At 36.0% G+C, this 19,509-nt stretch overlaps 3 pseudogenes across 1 annotated transcript; all 3 read left to right on the forward strand.

The window, feature by feature from the left end:
* Positions 1-6,240: 6,240 nt before the first annotated feature.
* On the forward strand, positions 6,241-7,472 carry LOC107797873 (7-deoxyloganetin glucosyltransferase-like; annotated as a pseudogene). The gene is made up of 2 exons (XR_012700012.1): positions 6,241-6,963; positions 7,045-7,472. The product of XR_012700012.1 is annotated as a 7-deoxyloganetin glucosyltransferase-like (transcript).
* Positions 7,473-8,045: 573 nt separating this feature from the next.
* Positions 8,046-8,599, forward strand: LOC142170671 (7-deoxyloganetin glucosyltransferase-like; annotated as a pseudogene).
* A 7,689-nt stretch (positions 8,600-16,288) lies between these two features.
* Positions 16,289-18,177, forward strand: LOC107808753 (7-deoxyloganetin glucosyltransferase-like; annotated as a pseudogene).
* Positions 18,178-19,509: the final 1,332 nt, after the last annotated feature.

Raw genomic sequence — 19,509 nt, forward strand, 5'->3', positions numbered from 1 at the left:
TAAACAAATATTTTGAATTTTGAGAGAGATTAAAAAGAAATATTTTTGTATTATTTTTTTTTATTTGAGGTCTAAAAGACTGAGTAATCAATTTTTTTTTTTTTTGATTTTTGGAATATGGTGGGCCGGAACCGAAGAGGTTTGCCTACGTATCTCACATCCGGTGAGAATCAGACCCGCATAGTTCGGGCAATTAACTGAACTATTTTAAAACTTTTTTTTTTCATTCATTTTTTGGCAGCAAATATCAAAACCACTTTCAAAGCACGACTCTTTTCTTTTTCGATTTTGGGCATTTTCATAAATAAAAAAAAACTATTTTAAAAATAAGACCCTTTTTTCATTTTCATTTTCCATGGCAAGACAAACTATTTTCCTTTTCTATTTTTTGAAAACAAGACAGAATAACGACTCTTTTTTTTCTATTTTTCCTTTGCTTTTAGTAAAACAAATTAATAAAACATTTTTTTTTCTCAAAATTTCGGCAGAGTTCGACGGTATTTGGGCATTGGGTTTTTCAAAAAATAAACAATTAACTCCCTAACGGCCATTTCTTTTCATTTTTTATTTTTTCTCAATTTCACAATATTCCTAATATTCAAAAACCGGTCAGCATGCGGGCGCGAGACAAATAAATGCACGGAAAACAAATATGATGTATCAGGATGGTCTTTTCATATCAGGTTGCTAATCCTAGACGGACCCAACCCCTGTGTTGAGTCCCCTAAGTCAAATGCAACGTGATGCAAATAAGCGTTCCTACTAGGGATCCGGCATGAAGTCACGTTATTCTATGTTCAAAACCTGGGTCGGTGTTCTAGACAGTGTACCCGAGCGGACAACTCGAGTTGAGTAAGGAGCTCCTTTTCGGGAACCAAAAGGCCAGCCGGCTTAAAAACTTTCCAAGCCTCTTTTATTTCAAGGTATGACACTAACAGAATAGGGAGTCTCAACCAGTAAGCACATCCCCGGAGGTAAGAAGAGAAAGGTTTCGGCACAGTTTATATACAGTTCAGATAATATCAAAGCGGTAAAAGCATCATTTAGCACTGAGCCCAACCATGTAACAAAATCAGATAGAACCAAATATAACAATTTATCTAAGCTCGAATTTCTAACCCTAAACCAGTAGTTCTGGGATGTCCCCAGCAGAGTTGCCAGAGCTGTCACACCTCCTTTTTCGCCCGCGCCGCCCAAAAGGGGACGCGGAAGGGAGTTTTTTCCAATTAAAGGACAATCGAAACGGGATTTATTTATTTATTTCAGAGTTGCCACTTGGGATATTTATGGTGTCCCAAGTCACCGGTTTAATCCCGAATCGAGGAAAAGAATGACTCTGTATTACAGTCTGCGCGCCAGAAATCCGGATAAGGAATTCTGTTAACCCGGGAGAAGGTGTTAGGCATTCCCGAGTTCCGTGGTTCTAGCACGGTCGCTCAACTGTCATATTCGGCTTGATTATCTTATATAATACATGTTGAACATATGTGCGAATTTTAACTTTTAACCGCTTTTATCATTATTATTATTTTAACAGAGAATTGCAACACCGTGAAAATATATCTCGAACCACGTCACATCAATGTACCCGTGGTTATCGACATATTTCGACTCTGTTGAGATTTGGATTTGGGTCACATAAATGTGCACCCGAGTTTAAGAAAATAAATTGTTAAAGGCGCGCCTAAAGCGACTAGCGTACCATTATTTTGGGGTAAGACCGTGAAATTTGCTAAACGACCGATCCCGAAGTCTATACAATTATTAGTCATTTAACGAGGGCCCCGCAACTTATGCATTTTATTGGGTGAGGCTCATCCCATTTATTTTAACAGGACAATCCTACAGTGCCTACATTTTTTCTATTAAATTTGTCTCTAAAAAATGAAGAGAAAAAGTCCTAATTTATTTACATACTTACGAGTTGTTAAATTAAAAAAAAAACTTGGCAATCTGATTTTAATCATAGACCATTTACATGCTGAAATTAACCAATAGTATCTAGCTAAACAATATTCCTACAAGTTCCGAAACGGTCTATTCGTTTAATGAGCTAACTGTTGAATGTTTAAGAATAGTCTAAATCAGCTAACATGCTTTTTGAGACATGATAATCATCCAACAATAACGAACTAACTAGATAGAGTTACTACACCATTTATTTATTTATTAGGCAATACATAGACAGTTCGTCCACTAAGCTACTGTCAGATGTTCCATTATATATATTAAACAACTACATGATTCTGATTAGAGGAAGCTAAATAATGTATATATACAAATAAAATTCAGAATATAACTAAGATAAATTCAGAACTTCAACTCTTCATTTCATATTCATGCTTCATGTTTCAGTTTACAGTAACTAGCGTGTCAGTTGTGTACCTGATATTGGAAGCAAAAGAAAAGGAAGATCAGCAGAAATTCAGTAGCATACAACAACAGCAACCCCAGTAACCAGTAACAACCAGCAACGAGAAACCAGTGACAGATTTTAAAATCGATATAAAAATCCAGAAACACCGACAACAATCAACGGACAAAAGCCAAAGGAATCTTTTCAGATTTGAAAGACTAATTAATGTTCAACCCTTAATTTCTGAATCCGTATATCAGAATATTTAGATTGTATATCAGGTGTATACTACTCTCTCTTTTGATTTCCAGAATGTTTTTCTTTTTATTTTCTGAAGTCTTAATATTTTCGGAATTTTTTCTCTCTTTAATATCCAGCTCTCTTCTTTTTTTTCTCTCTCTATCTTCTTTCTGTCCTCTTTTTTCTCTCCTCCTTCTTCTTTTTCTTCTCCCTAAAATCTGATCAAGTCTCTTCTATTTATTACCATCTTTCAACATTTTATAAACATAAAACCCACTATCTTCCTACTCATCCCCTTTTAATCTCACTACCTAATGTTTTGTCCCCCACTACATTAAACAAATACCCCATTATATCTTGTCCCCCATGCTTATATTAAACAATTGCATTATTCCCCACCATTATATCTTGTCCCCCCATTATTGATTATTTTAATATTATCTTAATCTTAATGGACAGAGCACTCAAAATAAATAATTGTTCAAAATTTTAATTTCAAAATACCCCTCTGACCTTATTGAAATTACCATTTTGACCCTGAAAACACTGTAATTTATCAATCTACCCCGTCAGCTATAACAAGTTCAACTAATCAATTCTAACCAAAATATAGCAACTATAACCAATTCCTAATCAGATTTTATGAACAAACTCAAACTATATGATGAACAACAAAGAAACAACTTAGAATTATTTTGACTGAACAATGTTTTTACACAACAAATCTATTTTCAGATTCACCAACAATAACAAACAAATATATTCAAAGCATGAGCTCAAATTCAAATTAAACTTAAACAAAATAAATAAACAGATTCAAATCACTAAACTCAAATAATCAATTGATCTTCAAATTAAATCCAACAAAATACAACAAAGATACATGATTCAAACTAAATCAAAGAATTAAAAACCAAAACATAAACTCACACTAAATCACTGAATTAAAAACGAACTTCAAACAAAATGAACACGAATTAAATCTAAATTAAACAACAAACATGACGGATTCAAATGATTTAAACTAACACTTTTCTATATTAAAACTAAATCTTTTTAAATTAGTAAAACAAACTGAAAACAAATAATTAATTGAACTTCAATTTAAATCTAAAAATATTATAATTAAACTAACAATTTCTATAAAAATAAACAAGAAAAATGAAACAAACTGAAGAAAATAACAAAACGATAAGCATGAAATTATATCGAACATATCTAATTTTAGATCCGAAAATATCAAACAAATTACGGACAAAAATGAAACTCAAACCCACTAACCGGATCGAAACGACGAAGAACTTGGATGAAAACAAATCTTTCCGGAAACGACTGTCGCACCAAGACTTCCAACGACCTAACGGATCTTGTATTCAACGACAAACCCACCTTCCTTTTAACCTTGACGAACTCAAAACAACAAACGACGACCTCGACCAAAGCTCGAATAAACGAAATGGTGAGGTCTCGTTTTGGTTTTGGACTGAGGGAGACGAAAACAAAAGTGAAGCAGCTACGATTTGGTTTTAAAATAGCTGCTCGTCGTGGCAGCAACAAACGCAGCAGAAGCAGCCGCTGGACGGGCCAAGGCAGCAACGGGGGTGGTCGTTTGTCGATGGACGTTGGTGGTCGACTGAAGAAGATGAAGTAGCAGGCGACGAAGGAGCTGGAAAAAGCAACGAGCAGCAGTAACAACAACATCGACAGAGGAGCTGGAAGAAACAATGAGCAACATCGCTACATGCTCGTCAATGGCGGAGCTCGGAGCAGCGGCGATGGTGGCTGGGTATGGCTGCATTGCGGATGGAGTTTAACGGGCTGGTTTGGTCGTTCATGGCGGAGTGACAGTGGTGAGGGCTGTTTGGAGTGAGTTTGAGGACAAATGAAGAAGAAGAAGCAACAGCCATGGACGGGTTGCTGCGTGTGTGTGTGTGTGTTTTTTTTGTTGTGTATGTGTGTGTGAGTGTGTTATGTGTTGCGTGAGTATGTGTGTGTTGATGTGTGGTGTGTGTTGTGTGTTATGTGTTGAAGGTGAAGGACGGGGGGAAGGGCAGCCATTGGAGGGGCTTGGAGAGTTTTGGAGAAGAAGAGGGAAAGAGAGAGAGGGGGGATGGGATTTTTAGGGTTTTCTTGTTTTGTTTTTGTGAAATGTAAGATAGAGAGATGGGGTGTTGGGTATTTGGGTTATGGACTGGGTCGACCCGGTTTGGAATGGACCGGGTCGTAGAGGAAGGTTGAGTATATTTGGGCCTGTGGTTTAAATTTGAAGAAGAGGCCCAATTCCGATTTTCTCTATTTTTTGCTCTCTTTTCTTCTACTTTCTAATTAATAAAACTAAAATTCTAAATTAAGTTATAAACTAAATTAACTTATCAAAAAATACTAATTAATTCCAAATAACTATTATCGCATATTTAAATAGCAATTAACGATAAAATCGCACAATTTAGACGTTAAATGCTAAAATGCAACGTACATTATTTTTTTTATGATTTTCTCATTTTTGTAAAACAAACTTAAATAAATACTAAATGAAAATGCGACATATTTTATATTTTTATTAATTTAAACAAATAAACATGCACAGACAAAAATACAAATAATTATACAAAAATACCACAAAAATTCAAAAATTGCACACCAAGGAAAAATCGTTTTATTTTGAATTTTTTGGGAGTAATTCTTTCATAGGGCAAAAATCACGTGCTTACACCGATTACCCTGAAAACCAAAACCAACAAATTACATAGGTCATAATACATCACACGGGGCAAGTCATGCCCGAGAACTGGCGAGCAAAGTGCAAAAGCTCAAAACGACCGGTCGGGTCGTTACATTAGGTATACTAAATGTAATTATATCAAACCTTAAACATTGATGGTAATATAGTTTCCTATATGGCATATGAATGTAAAAATTCCTTTATTTTTTTCAATATTAATTGTGCCTATTATTCGTCTTCCAACCGAAAACGTACATTGATCTGAGGTAGTATTACATACCATAGCCTCCCTAGCTAGTCAGTATTGGAGATAGATATAACACTAATGAGAAATGACTACACCTCCCCCTACAAACCTACCATTTCTACAACTACCTTCAATATTTATTAGGTTTAACACAGATATATTTGAGGCTTGGTTAATGTACAAAGATAAGCTTCTGAAAGGTAATTTTCCTACACATATATAGCTGAATCAATGCTATCCCAATTGTGTTGTTGGCATAGGAATTTTAGATGGTTCACCAGGTGATTTTGATTTACATAAGACTCAAAAATTTAAAGAAGACAAGATGAAGCAGAGAGCAAAGGTGAAGACCGACTTTGGTCAGACTTTGAAGTGTCTGAAAGAATATTCAAGATATATAATCAAGCATCATGACCGTTCATCTATTAATTGATTGATTCAATCCTAGCCATTGATATTATAAGAGAATACACAGTTGTAAAGGGTATTTTATTGTTGTATAGCATGGAATGGTAGTTACACATTAGCTAGTAGAAAATAGACAAGTGTACAAATAGGATTTCATTATTTTCTTCATTCTCTTGTATTTATACCTGTACAAACAATCATTACAATACACTGAAAATTCACACCAACATATTCCTATCAGTAGATTTCGTTTAACGTCTAACATGTGTCCCAATGAAATACCCTGAAATTCAATTCAAATTTGAGTAATTTTCGATGTTCCATATTTCTATGTTGAGTTTATTGGCTTTCGAATTCTTGCATGCCGCATTTATTACTCTATCTCATCTATAAGTGTATGCATCCACATATTCTTCCACTAGACAAAACCATACAAATCTTCCATTTCCAGTTTGAGAGAATCGAAAGAATGGCTTCCAAGTATGCTAAACTTGACATGCCTCATGCAATTTGCGTACCAGCTCCTGCCCAAGGTCACATCAATCCAATGTTAAAGTTAGCCAAAAATCCTCCATTACAGAGGCTTTCATATAACATTTGTCAACACTGAATACAACCATAGGCGTCTCCTCAAGTCTCGAGGTCCTGATTCCCTCAAAGGGTTGCCATCCTTTCGTTTCGAAACCGTCCCCGACAGCCTCCCACCATCTGATGCTGATTCAACTCAAGATATTGTTTCTCTGTGTAAATCCCTTACCACTACTTGTTTAGTTCCTTTCAAAGAGTTGCTTGCCAAGCTCAATAATACTTCTTCATCCAACATGCCACCCGTTTCGTATATCGTTTCTGATGGTGTTATGAGCTTCACTGTATCTGCTGCTCGAGATTTTGGCATCCCTCAAGTTTTCTTTTGGACCCCAAGTACTTGTGGTTTATTAGGTTACATGCATTACTGCAACCTTATTGAAAAAGGATACACTCCACTTAAAGGTATACATGTTTTTAAATGGTCTGTTTCAATTGCATATGTTTTTCTTAAGTATCTGTCTCGTTACATACTTTTTCTTGTAGATGAAAGTTACTTGACAAATGGGTATTTGGAGAAGACTTTGGATTGGATACCAGGCATGAAGGACATACGTCTGAGGGATCTTCCAGGTTTTATTAGAACTGCAAATCCAGATGATTATATGATTAAATTTCTACTCCAAGAAACAGAGAGATTCAAAAATGCTTATGCTATAGTTGTCAATACATTTGAGCCATTAGAGAAGGTAGTTCTTGAATCACTTCAAATGCTTCTTCCTCAGGTGTATGCCATTGGACCATTGCATTTGGTTGAGAAACATGTCGGTGACAAGAATTTGGAGGAGTTAGAATTAAATCTTTAGAAAGAAGATCAAAAGTGTGTAGAATGGCTAGATTCCAAGGAACCAAATTCTGTTGTTTATGTTAATTTTGGAAGCATTGCTGTTATGACTAAGAACCAACTTATCGAATTTGCTTGGGGACTTGCCAATAGCCAGATGGAGTTTTTGTTTAACAAAAAATTGGGATTTCGGTCAAAGCTTGTTTTAGAAGAACTCGGGATACTGATAATCAAATAGAAATAAGAATAATTGACAAATAATAGTTGAATATAAAGCAGAGTAAATCAATATACTCCAGTAGTATTTCGTGTCCTTACAAATGATCAGTCTTCTCATTTTATAGTCATCTCTAGGTAATACGTTTTGTTTCTATCATAATAGAGCCATTATTGATAATTAATGACATTTAATGAAACATTATAATTGGTAATCATATTTGATTCAATACAGATTCCCTAACGTTTTCCGTTTTAATGCCCGGTAATACGTATCTATTCCTTATTTACTATCAGATTCATTCTCTTCAATCATAAAGAGGTTCGAGCATCTATCTTCCTTGTTTTTCCTGAATATCTGCCCGTGCCTGTTGAAGTTCGTGCCTCTCGTGCTTCTTTGATTATTCTTGGCCAAGCATCATCCTTTGACCAGTCCACGTGTCATGACGTGTCATCTTACAATAAATTCTCTATATAAATTTAATTTTTCCCAATACAATTTTTATGGATCATAAGGCCTGATATTGTATCAGGGGAACAAGCAATTCTTCCATCCGAATTCTTGGAAGGAACTAAAAAAAGAGGGATGTTAGCAAGTTGGTGTCCACAAGAACAAGTACTTAGTCACTCTACAATTGGAAGTTTCTTGACTCATAGTGGATGGAATTCCACCCTTGAAAGCATTAGTTGTGGGGTGCCAATGATTTGTTGGCCGTTCTTTGGAGAGCAGCCGACTAACTGTTGGTTTTGTTGCACCAAATTAGGCATAGGAATGGAGATCGACAATAATGTGAAGAGGGACGAAGTTGAAAGCGCTGTAAGAGAGTTGATGGTCGGAGAGAAAGGCAAAGAGATGAAGTAAAAGTCATTGGAATGGAAGAAATTGGCTGAAGAAGCTGCTCAAAAACCAACAGGATCGTCTGCTGTGAACATAGATAAACTTATCAACAAAATTCTCCTCAAACATTAGGCTTAATTATCAATAGGTTATTAGTTATCTATTCCTGTGTTGAAATCTCGTCACATCTTTTAATCCTCGTATCCTATCTTTCCTAGTATTGCAACTTGTGATCTAATAATGCTAAATAAAAATATCATTTGCTACTCAAGGTCTCTCTTGGTCCCCACAAGATTTTATGCCGCCCAAATTTTCCCACGTGACATAAATAGAGTCCCATAATTACCTCTCTAAATTTGTTATTGCCACTGACGGTGAGATATGCAAGAGGGAAAAAAATTATATTTATCGATAATTATTAGAAGGGCAATAAATAAGATATTTAGTCAATTGTAAGCGAATAAAAGATCACCCGACATTATAACAATACTCATTAAATAACAAGTAATGCAATAACCATAAGGAAAGAACAAAAAGAGAAAATAAAACAATAAAAATATAAAAGGATAAAATTAGCTTATTTGAATTTGAGATGAAAAATAAAGTGGTAGTAAAATATTTGTTTAAATCAACATGATATAATATGCTCAAACAATATTACGATCTGACACGTTAAATATTCTTTAATATTGACCGCAAAACGAAAGTAAATGCAAGTACTAATATCTAATGGTTGGATTGTTATAGATATAGAAAAAAGAAAATAAGTTAATCGACTATGAAATTTGAGAAATAATTGTATGTCCTGCTTCTTAATTAATATCTAATGATTATCTAATATTTTTATCTGAAAGGTTTGAATGTTTAAGATAATTTGCACCTAATCTAATTAACTCAAATCATAATTTGACATGGTTTGTTTGTCGGGTTTTGTTAATCAAAATAAAAGAGATGTGAATGGAAAATGGTGGGAAAAAATAGAGGAAAATAAAATTTTGAATAAGTCCTTTTTACAAATGAGCTTTGTCCCTCATTGGATAGGAAAAGAAAATTTTTTGTGCTTATATATAGAAGCTCTTCTTCTAGCTCTTTGAGAGTTGATAAGAGAGCAAGCATTGCGCTGTCGTCGTCGTCGTCGCTCGGCTTCGATTTCGGTCAATTGATTGGATAGGAAAAAGAAAATTCTTGTGCTTATATATAGAAGCACTTCTTCTAGCTCTTAGAGAGTTGAGAAGGTCGCTAGCACGATCGGTTTCGGATTCAATTAGGATTTGGTTGATTGATTGATAAATTTTGGACCAAATTTAGTTTCCATTTCCGGCATTTAATATTTCCTTTCCTAATATTTTTGCGCGAAAAATTATTTAAATTCGCGGCACTTCCAACGGTCAATTTTGCGACCAGCCATTCCGTTTAACAGAAATCCTGTCGAATAGATAACTATTCAACCGAACATGCACCTTTGCACCTGTTGGAACTCGGCTCGGCTTCGGCTTCGGCTTCAGATTTGGATATGATCAATTGATATGATTGATTGATAATTTTTAGGAACAAATTTAGTTTCCATTTTCCGCATTTAATATTTCCTTTCCTAATATTTTTGCGCGAAAAATTATTTATATTCGCGGTACCTCCAACGGTCAATTTCGCGACCAATCATTCTGTTTAACAGAAATTCTATCGAATAGATACCTCTTCAACCGAACAAGCACCTTTGCACCTGTTGGAACTCAACTCTGTTGGCTATCAATAGAGAGGCTCAGCCTCATTTTTCACCACCGAAAAATCTCAACATCTCTCCCCTTTATCTTCTGCATTCTGCACTGTTTTTCAAAAGCAACAACATAAGCATTTTGTGTAATTTGCTCCGCCATTTGAGTTCGCCGAAATTCTGTGATTTGAAGTGCCGCTATCACAAAATAGTTATTGCGTTATATCCTAGGGGGAATTAATCCGAAACCTTGGATAACTGTGAGGGAATTAAATTTCTTAAGGACACACAAGAAACTTGTGGGCTCGGAATTTTTCTTTTTTGTTTTCTTAAACTAATGTTTACTGATTTTCTGGTTTTAAATACAATTTGATAACATTGTTTTCGTGAAATAATACTATTAATAATAAATAAAAATATCTTTTGCTATCTCAAGGACTCTGTTGGTCCCCACAAGATTTTATGCCACGCAAATTTCCCCACATGACAAAAATAGAGTCCCATAATTACCTTCCCGAAATTTATTATTGGCATTTGTGGTGAGACATGCAAGAGGTGAAAAAATTATCTGTACCAATAGATGCATGATAGTTTGCACATATACTTTTTCACTAAAGTGCGTTTTATTAGTGCATACTTTCACCTCATCAAATTATTTAATGGTGATAAGTTGATCCGTTTTGGTGTAAAAATAACTTACACAAGAAATGAAAATAAAGAACTTAAATGGTTGAGAATAAACCCCTACAAAAATAATATTCACGGTAATAAAAGCGGAATAAGAACGTAGTATCGAAATACGATAATTAACAAGAATAAAAGAGTAACAACGACACCAAGATTCTTACGTGGAAAACTCTTTTCAATAAGGAAAAAAATCACGGCCCTGAGAAGAGCAACTAATATCACTATAGCAAGGAATTTTACGCTTTGTAGGTCCGAGTAAAATACTCAAAAGACCACTACAACACTCAAAAGAAATAACCCTCTTTTGATATTCCCACCTCACTACAATATCACTCACTCTCTATTTTTCTCACAGACTATTTTCTTATATCATGTCTGTGAAACCTCACTCTTTCTTTCTCTCTTTGTTGGTGTAATTCAAATGACTCAGAAGCTCTCTATTTATAGAGATTCTATACCCCTACAAATATCATCAGTGACATCAAAAGAAAGGAAAAAAAGATTTTAAAGGATGACTTTTAAGCAATTCAAAACAACGGTGGCTGCCATTTTAGAAAAAGAAGACAAAGAAAGAAAGTTGTCTTCCTTAATTTATGGGTTGGACCCCGCAAATCTCCCCCTCCAATCTCATTCACCTGAAGAAGGTAACACCGGAGGTTCTAGTTTGAGTGTATGCCGACAAGTTCTTTGTATAACTCAAACTTGTCTCTTGGTACCACTTTGGTCAGCATATCCGAAGGATTCTCACTTGTATGGATCTTCTTTACCTGCATAGACTCATCCTCTATCCTTTCTCGAATCCAATGATATCTCACGTCGATATGCTTCGTCCTTGCATGATACATGTTATTTTTGCTCAGGTCTATTGCACTTTGACTGTCACAATAGAGGACATACTCCTTTTGATGCAATCCAAGCTCTTGAAGGAACTGTTTGAGCCATACCATCTCTTTGCCAGCTTCAGTAGTGGCAATATACTTCGATTCAATTGTAGAGAGTGCGACACACTTCTGCAACCTCGACTGCCATGATATAGCTTCCCCTGAAAATGTAAACAAATATCCAGTAGTGGATTTTCTGTTATCAATGTCACCTGTCATATCAGCATCTGTATAGCCCTTCAAGATTGGATCCGATACTCCAAAGCACAAACAATCTCCTGTGGTACCTCTTAGGTACCTGAGTATCCACTTGACTGCTTCCCAATATTTTTTTCCAGGATTTTCAAGAAACCTTCTTACAACACCAACTGCGTGAGCAATATCAGGTCTAGTACATACCATTGCATACATCAAACTTCCGACTGCTGATGAATAAGGAACTCTAGCCATGTTCCCTTTCTCCTCCTCTGTTGTATGACACATCTTTTTGCTCAACTTTAGATGACTAGCAAGAGGTGTGCTGACTGGCTTATCATTCTTCATGTTGAAGCATTCTAGTACACGTACAATGTACTTCTCATGAGATAGACACAATTTTCTACTTATTCTCTCTCGAACTATCTTCACCCCTAGAATTTGTTGTGCTGGGCCCAAGTCCTTCATATCAAATGACTTGGACAAATCTCTCTTCAACTTGTGATCAGCCCCTTGTCTTTTCCTACAACTAACATGTCATCCACATACAATAACAATATAATAAAGTTATTCTCAGAAAATCTTTTGAAGTATACACATGGATCAGAATAGGTCTTTAGGTATGTTTGACTTTTCATGAATGAGTCAAACTTCATGTACCACTGCCTTGGTGCCTGCTTCAATTCATAAATACTCTTATTCAATTTGCACACCATGTGTTTCTTTCCAGCTACTTCAAATCCTTCCGACTGCTCCATATAAATCTCCTCTTCCAAATCACCATAAAGAAATGCAGTTTTCACATCCAACTGCTCCACTTCAAAATGTAGGCTAGCTGCTAAGCTCAAAATTGTTCGAATAGAAGTCATTTTGACAACAAGTGAGAAAATTTCGTCAAAATCAATACCTTTCTTCTGTTTGAAGCCTTTAACCACCAATCGAGCTTTGTATCTGACCAGATTGCCATTTCCATCTTTATTGAGTTTAAAGACCCATTTGTATTTGAGTGGTCTTTTACCCTTTGGAAGTTCAACAAGCTTGTACGTACCATTTTTCTATAGAGATTCCATCTCTTCTTGCATGACTTTCATCCACTGGTTCTTTTCTGGATGGGACAACACCTCCTTAAGACTTTCTGGCTCCCCCTCATCACTAATGAGGACATACTCTGTGGAAGGGTACATGCATGACTCTACCCTTAGCCTCTCTGATCTCTTCAGAGGTTGAGGTTGTTCTTCTTCCTGAGTGGGGTGCTCCACTTCCTCAACACCTTCATCAAGTTGCTCCCCCTTCTCAATAACCTTACCAGGTTGCTCCCCCTGCTCGGCAACCTCGGCGGTCGTACTTTCTGCACTTGTGGGATTGTTAGAAGTAGAAGGAATAGTAACAAGGTTAGGGATTATACCATTCTTTGCCTTTTCTGACATATCAGCAGCAGTTCCAACTTCACTTTCTCGGAAGACTACATCACTGCTTCTGATGACCTTCTTATTTACAGGAACCCACAATCTGTACCCGAACTCTTCATCTCCATATCCGATAAATATGCAAGGAACAGATTTATCATCCAGCTTTGTTCTCTGCTCTTTTGGTACATGTGCAAAAGCTCTGCAACCGAACACCTTCAGATGCGAGTAGGACACCTCCTTGTTGGTCCAAACTCTCTTTGGGATGTCAAACGCCAATGGAACTGATGGACTCCTATTGATCAGGTAACAGGCTGTTTAAACTACTTCACCCAAGAATGACTTAGGCAGTTTAGCCATTCTGAGCATGCTTCTCACTTTCTCCACAATGGTGCGGTTCATTCTCTCGGCTGCGCCATTGTGTTGTGGGGTTCCAGGAACTGTCTTTTCATGTCTGATCCCATGACTTGAACAGTACTCTTCAAATTCTCTTGAAATGTACTCACCTCCATTGTCACTTCGGAGACGCTTTAGCTTTCGACTCATTTCCCTTTCTACTAGAGCATGAAATTTATGGAAAACTTGAAACACCTGATCTTTAGTTTTCAAAATATAAACCCATAATTTTCGTGAAGCATCATCAATAAAAGTAACAAAATATTTGTTACCGCCCATTGATTCAATTTCCATTGGGCCACAAATATCAAAATATACTAAATCAAGTATATTCAATTTTTTTCAGACGATGTCTGAAATGAGACTCTATGCTGCTTACCAAATAAACAGTACTCAGAAGGTTTTACCGTTGTACCTTTGGCATAAGAAATGAGTTATTTCTTGGTAGGAATCTACAATCTCTTCTCGCTCATATGACCCATTCTTTTGTGCCACAAATCTGCAGAAATCTCATCTTGTGCCGCGTTTAATTCATCTTGGCATATTTCTGCATTTGTCCTGCACAACGTGCCACGAGCAACTCCCTTTGCAATCACCAATGATCCCTTAGTGAGTCTCCACTTTTGATTTGCAAAATAGTTCTCGTATCCATCTCGGTCTAAAGCAATTTCCGAGATCAAGTTCATCCGGAAATCAGGTACATGCCGCACATCCTTTAGAACCAATGTGCATCCGACATTTGTCTTGATACAAATGTCACCAATCCCTGCAATCTTTGAGTAACTTGTGTTACCCATTCTCACTGTGCTGAAATCACCCGCTACATATATGCAAAAAAGATCTCTTACCGGGGTGGCATGGTAAGATGCCGCTGTGTCAACCACCCATTCCGACTCTGTACCTGATAGGTGCATGCATTCCTCTTCCTCATTTATAAAAAGGACAACATTATCATTGTTTTTCACCATGGCGACTGTGTTGTCGTCATTCTTCTTGCCACTGGTTTCACCTTTGCCCTTCCTTGGATTTGGGCAATCTCTTTTGAAGTGACCTGGTTGATCACAGTTGTAGCAATTTCTAGCTCTTGATTTGGATCGGTTCTTTGACTTCCCACGAGCTCCGGATCTACCATAGTTGCTCGAACTCCTGATAACTCCTGCCTCTACCTTCTGTGATGAGAGCTTGTCCTTGATTTTCAAGCTTTTTTCTCATTTCTCATTGAGTAGAAGAGCCGATGTGACATCTTTCAACTCAATAATAGTCTTACCGTGCAGGATGGTTGTTGCCAAATTATCGTACGAAGATGGCAACGAGTTCAATAGCAAGATGACTTTATCTTCTTCCTCGATTTTCACTTCGAGGTTGACAAGCTGTGTGATTAGTCCGTTAAACACATTTAAATATGACAAAAAATTCGTACCTTCACCCATGTGTAGGGCGTATAACTGCTTCTTCAGGTACAATTTATTTGTCAGCGTTTTGGACATGTATAGGCTTTCCAACCTTGTCCAAATTCCACATGCAGTGTCTTCATCAATGATGTTATTTACCACATCATCTGATAAGTGCAACCTGATTGCACTAGCAACTCTTTCATCCAAGTCAGCCCAATCCTCAGCTTTCATGGTATCAGGCTTTTTGGCATCAGCATCTAGTACCTTGTGTAATCCTTGTTGGATGAGTAGATCCATCATCCTTCTTTGCCATGTTGAGAAACTGTTATCTCCGTTGAATTTTTCTATCTCGTACTTTACTCCGGACATTTTTATTTTTCACCGAGTATAGTACTACCGACAGTGAATAGTATTTCAGTGAACGAGTAGACCCTGTGCTCTGATACCAGTTGTTGGGAATAAACCCTCTACAAAAATAATCTTCACGGTAATAAAAGTGGAATAAGAACATAGCACCAAGATACGATAATTAACAAGAATAAAAGAGTAACAACGACACCAAAATTTTTACGTGGAAAACCCTTTTGAATAAGAGAAAAAACCATGGCCCTGAGAAGAGCAACTGATATCACTATAGCAAGGAATTTTATGCTTTGTAGGTCCGAGTAAAATACTCAAAAGACCACTACAACACTCAACAGAAATAACCCTCTTTTGATATTTCCACCTCACTACAATATCACACACTCTCTATTTTTCTCACAGATTATTTTCTTATACCCTGTCTGTAAAACCTCACTCTTTCTTTCTCTCTTTGTTGGTGTAATTCAAATGGCTCAGAAGCTCTCTATTTATAGAGATTCTATACCCCTACAAATGTCATCAGTGACATCAAAAGAAAGGAAAAAAGATTTCAAAGGATGACTTTTAAGCAATTCAAAAACAACGGTAACTACCATTTTAGAAAAAAGAAGACAAAGGAAGAAAATTATCTTTCTTAATCTATGGGCTGGACCCCACATAAACTGTGTACTTAACAGCCACTCGTACTACTCTAGACTTATCCTTCGTTCATCCTTTTTATCGATTTAGATTTGCAAAGCTACCAAAAAAATTTGCACCGAAGAAGAGATACTGTCCAAGGGATAAATCAGCAGTCCAAATCATTAAAAGTAAGTAAAACATAATATAGAAATTTACTACTACTAATTTCTTTCAAATATGAGATGCTTTGATGTAGAATGGTATATTAATCTTTTAAGAAAAAAATGAAAAAGGAAAAAACTACCAAACTAATTAGCTAGGACGGAACCATGAGTAAATAATATCGTCTGGCATCTGATGCGTTGGCAGCTGATTTCAATTCAAATTTGAGTAATTTTCGATGTTCCATATTTCTATGTTGAGTTTATTGGCTTTTGAATTCTTGCGTGCTGCATTTATTACTCCTTCTCAATTCTCATCTATAAGTGTATGTATCCACATATTCTTCTACTTGACAAAACCATACATATCTTCCTTTTCCAGTTTGAGAGAATCGAAAGAATGGCTTCCAGGTATGCTAAACTTGACATGCCTCATGCAATTTGCGTACCAGCTCCTGCCCAAGGTCACATCAATCCAATGTTAAAGTTAGCCAAAATCCTCCATTACAGAGGCTTTCATATAACATTTGTCAACACTGAATACAACCATAGGCGTCTCCTTAAGTCTCGAGGCCCTGATTCCCTCAAGGGCTTGCCATCCTTTAGTTTCGAGACCATCCCCGACGGCCTCCCACCGTCTGATGCTGATTCAGCCCAAGATATTGCTTCCCTATCCAAATCCCTTACCACTACTTGTTTAGTTCCTTTTAAAGAGTTACTTGCCAAGCTCAATAATACTTCTTCATCCAACGTGCCACCTGTCTCGTGTATCATTTCCGATGGTGTTATGAGCTTCACTCTAGCTGCTGCTCAAGATTTTGGCATTCCTCAAGTTTTCTTTTGGACCTTTAGTGCTTGTGGTTTATTAGGTTACATGAATTACTACAAACTTATTGAAAAAGGATATACTCCCCTTAGAGGTATATATGTTTTAAAATGGTCTGTTTCAACTGCTATTTTTTAAAGTATCTGTCTCACTATATTCTTTTTTCTTTTAGATGAAAGTTACTTGACAAATGGGTATTTGGAGAAGACTTTGGATTGGATACCAGGCATGGAGGACATACGTTTGAGGGATCTTCCTGGTTTTATTAGAACTACAAATCCAGATGATTACATGATTAAATTTCTACTTCAAGAAACAGAGAGATCCAAAAATGCTTCAGCTATCGTTGTCAATACATTTGAGCCATTAGAGAAGGAAGTTCTTGAATCAGTTCAAATGCTTCTTCCTCCGGTGTATGCCATTGGACCATTGCATTTGCTTGTGAAACATGTTGACGACAAAAATTTAGAGGAGTTAGAATCAAATCTTTGGAAAGAAGATAAAAGTGTGTAGAATGGCTAAATACCAAGGAACCAAATTCTGTTGTTTATGTTAATTTCGGAAGTATCACTGTAATGACTCCAAACCAACTTATCGAATTCGCTTGGGGATTTGCCAATAGCCAAATGGAATTTCTGTGGATCATAATGCCTGATATTATATCAGGCAAAGAAGCAATTCTACCATCCGAATTCTTGGAAGCAACTAAAGAAAGAGGGATGTTAGCAAGTTGGTGTCCACAAGAACAAGTCCTTAGCTACCCTGCAATAGGAGGTTTCTTGACTCATAGTGGATGGAATTCGACTCTTGAAAGTATTAGTTGTGGGGTGCCAATGATTTGTTGGCCGTTCTTCGCAGAGCAGCCGACTAACTGTTGGTTTTGTTGCACTAAATTGAGAATCGGAATGGAGATCGACAGTAACGTGAAGAGGGACGAAGTTGAAAGTCTTGTGAGAGAGAGAGTTGATGGCCGGAGATAGAGGCAAAGAGATGAAGAAAAAGGTATTGGAGTGGAAGAAATTGGCTGAAGAAGCTGCTAAAAAAACAACAGGTTCTTCTTATGTGAACATAGATAAAATTATCAATGAAATTCTCCTCAAAGATTAGGCGTTAATTATCAATAGGTTATTGGTTTTTATCTTTTCCTGTGTTGAAATCTCGTCACATCTTTTATTCCTCGTATCCCATCTTTCCTAGTATTGCAACTTGGTATGATCTAATAATGATAAATAAAAATATCGTTTGCTACCTCAAGGTCTCTCATGGTCCCCAAGAGTTTATGCCACGCAAATTTCCTCACGTAACAAAAATAGTCCCATAATTACCTCCCCAAAATTTGTTATTGGCATTTGTGGTGAGATATGCAAGAGGTGAAAAATTTATCCCTACCGATAGATGCATGATAGTTTGCACACATACTTTTTCACTAAAGTACGTTTTATTAGTGCATATTTTCACCTCATCAAATTATTAAATGGTGATAAGTTAATCAGTTTTGGTGTAAAAATAACCTACACAAGAAATGATAATAAAGAACTTAAACTGTGTTCTTAACAGCCACTCGTACTACTCTAGACTTATCCTTTGTTCATCCACTCAGTACAACAAATGTGATATTTAACTACAAATTTTTTAGCTACGACACAAAATTTGTCACTAATGGTTAACTTTTCGTGACAAAATTACCTTTTGTGTCTAAATACGCGTGTCACATACTTTTAGTGACGAAATACAAAATTTTGTAGCAAAGTTTTGTCTACTAAAGTTTCCCACCAAAAAATGAGTTGGCGCCATTTACTGAGAAATATTTAGCTACAAAGATAATGCTATTAGTGACAAAACTTTTTTTGTCATTGACATTGTATACCATTTGTGACGAAATATCTTTTGTCTTAATAAATGCTTAAATTTAGATACAAAAAAGTTTCGTCACAAAAAATATTGTTAAAATAGAAACAATTAAAAATCTGTAGCTAAATAATGCGAACTTTAGCTACAAAATATTGTACTTATTTGTGACCATAGTTTTTGTCACTAATAAGGTAGATAATTTATGGCTATCATTCTGTTGTCCCTATATAATACTTAATTTAGCCACGATGAGGTATTGTCTGGAAAAAAAAATAGTGTCTAGCTACAACTAAAAATTCGTCACAAATCACTCAATTTTTTGTGATAAATATTAGATTTCATATTTGGATGTACTAATTTAGAGATGATATTCAAATTTTATAACAAAATTTTTCTAATAAGATTTCTCACCAAAAAAATATTAAACACCATTTACGGAATAATATTTAGCTACAAAAATGAAATTGTTGATGACACATTATTTTATCGTTGACCTTGTGTACAATTTGTGACGAAAATTAAAATAATTGTCTCAAGTTGTTAAAATTACATTCAGAAAAGAAGAAAAAGATCAGTAACCACATATTGGTTTTTATATAATGATAATTAGAATTTATAGTT

This window comes from Nicotiana tabacum, chromosome 16 (genome assembly GCF_000715075.1).
Source record: "Nicotiana tabacum cultivar K326 chromosome 16, ASM71507v2, whole genome shotgun sequence".
Lineage (NCBI taxonomy): Eukaryota > Viridiplantae > Streptophyta > Magnoliopsida > Solanales > Solanaceae > Nicotiana > Nicotiana tabacum.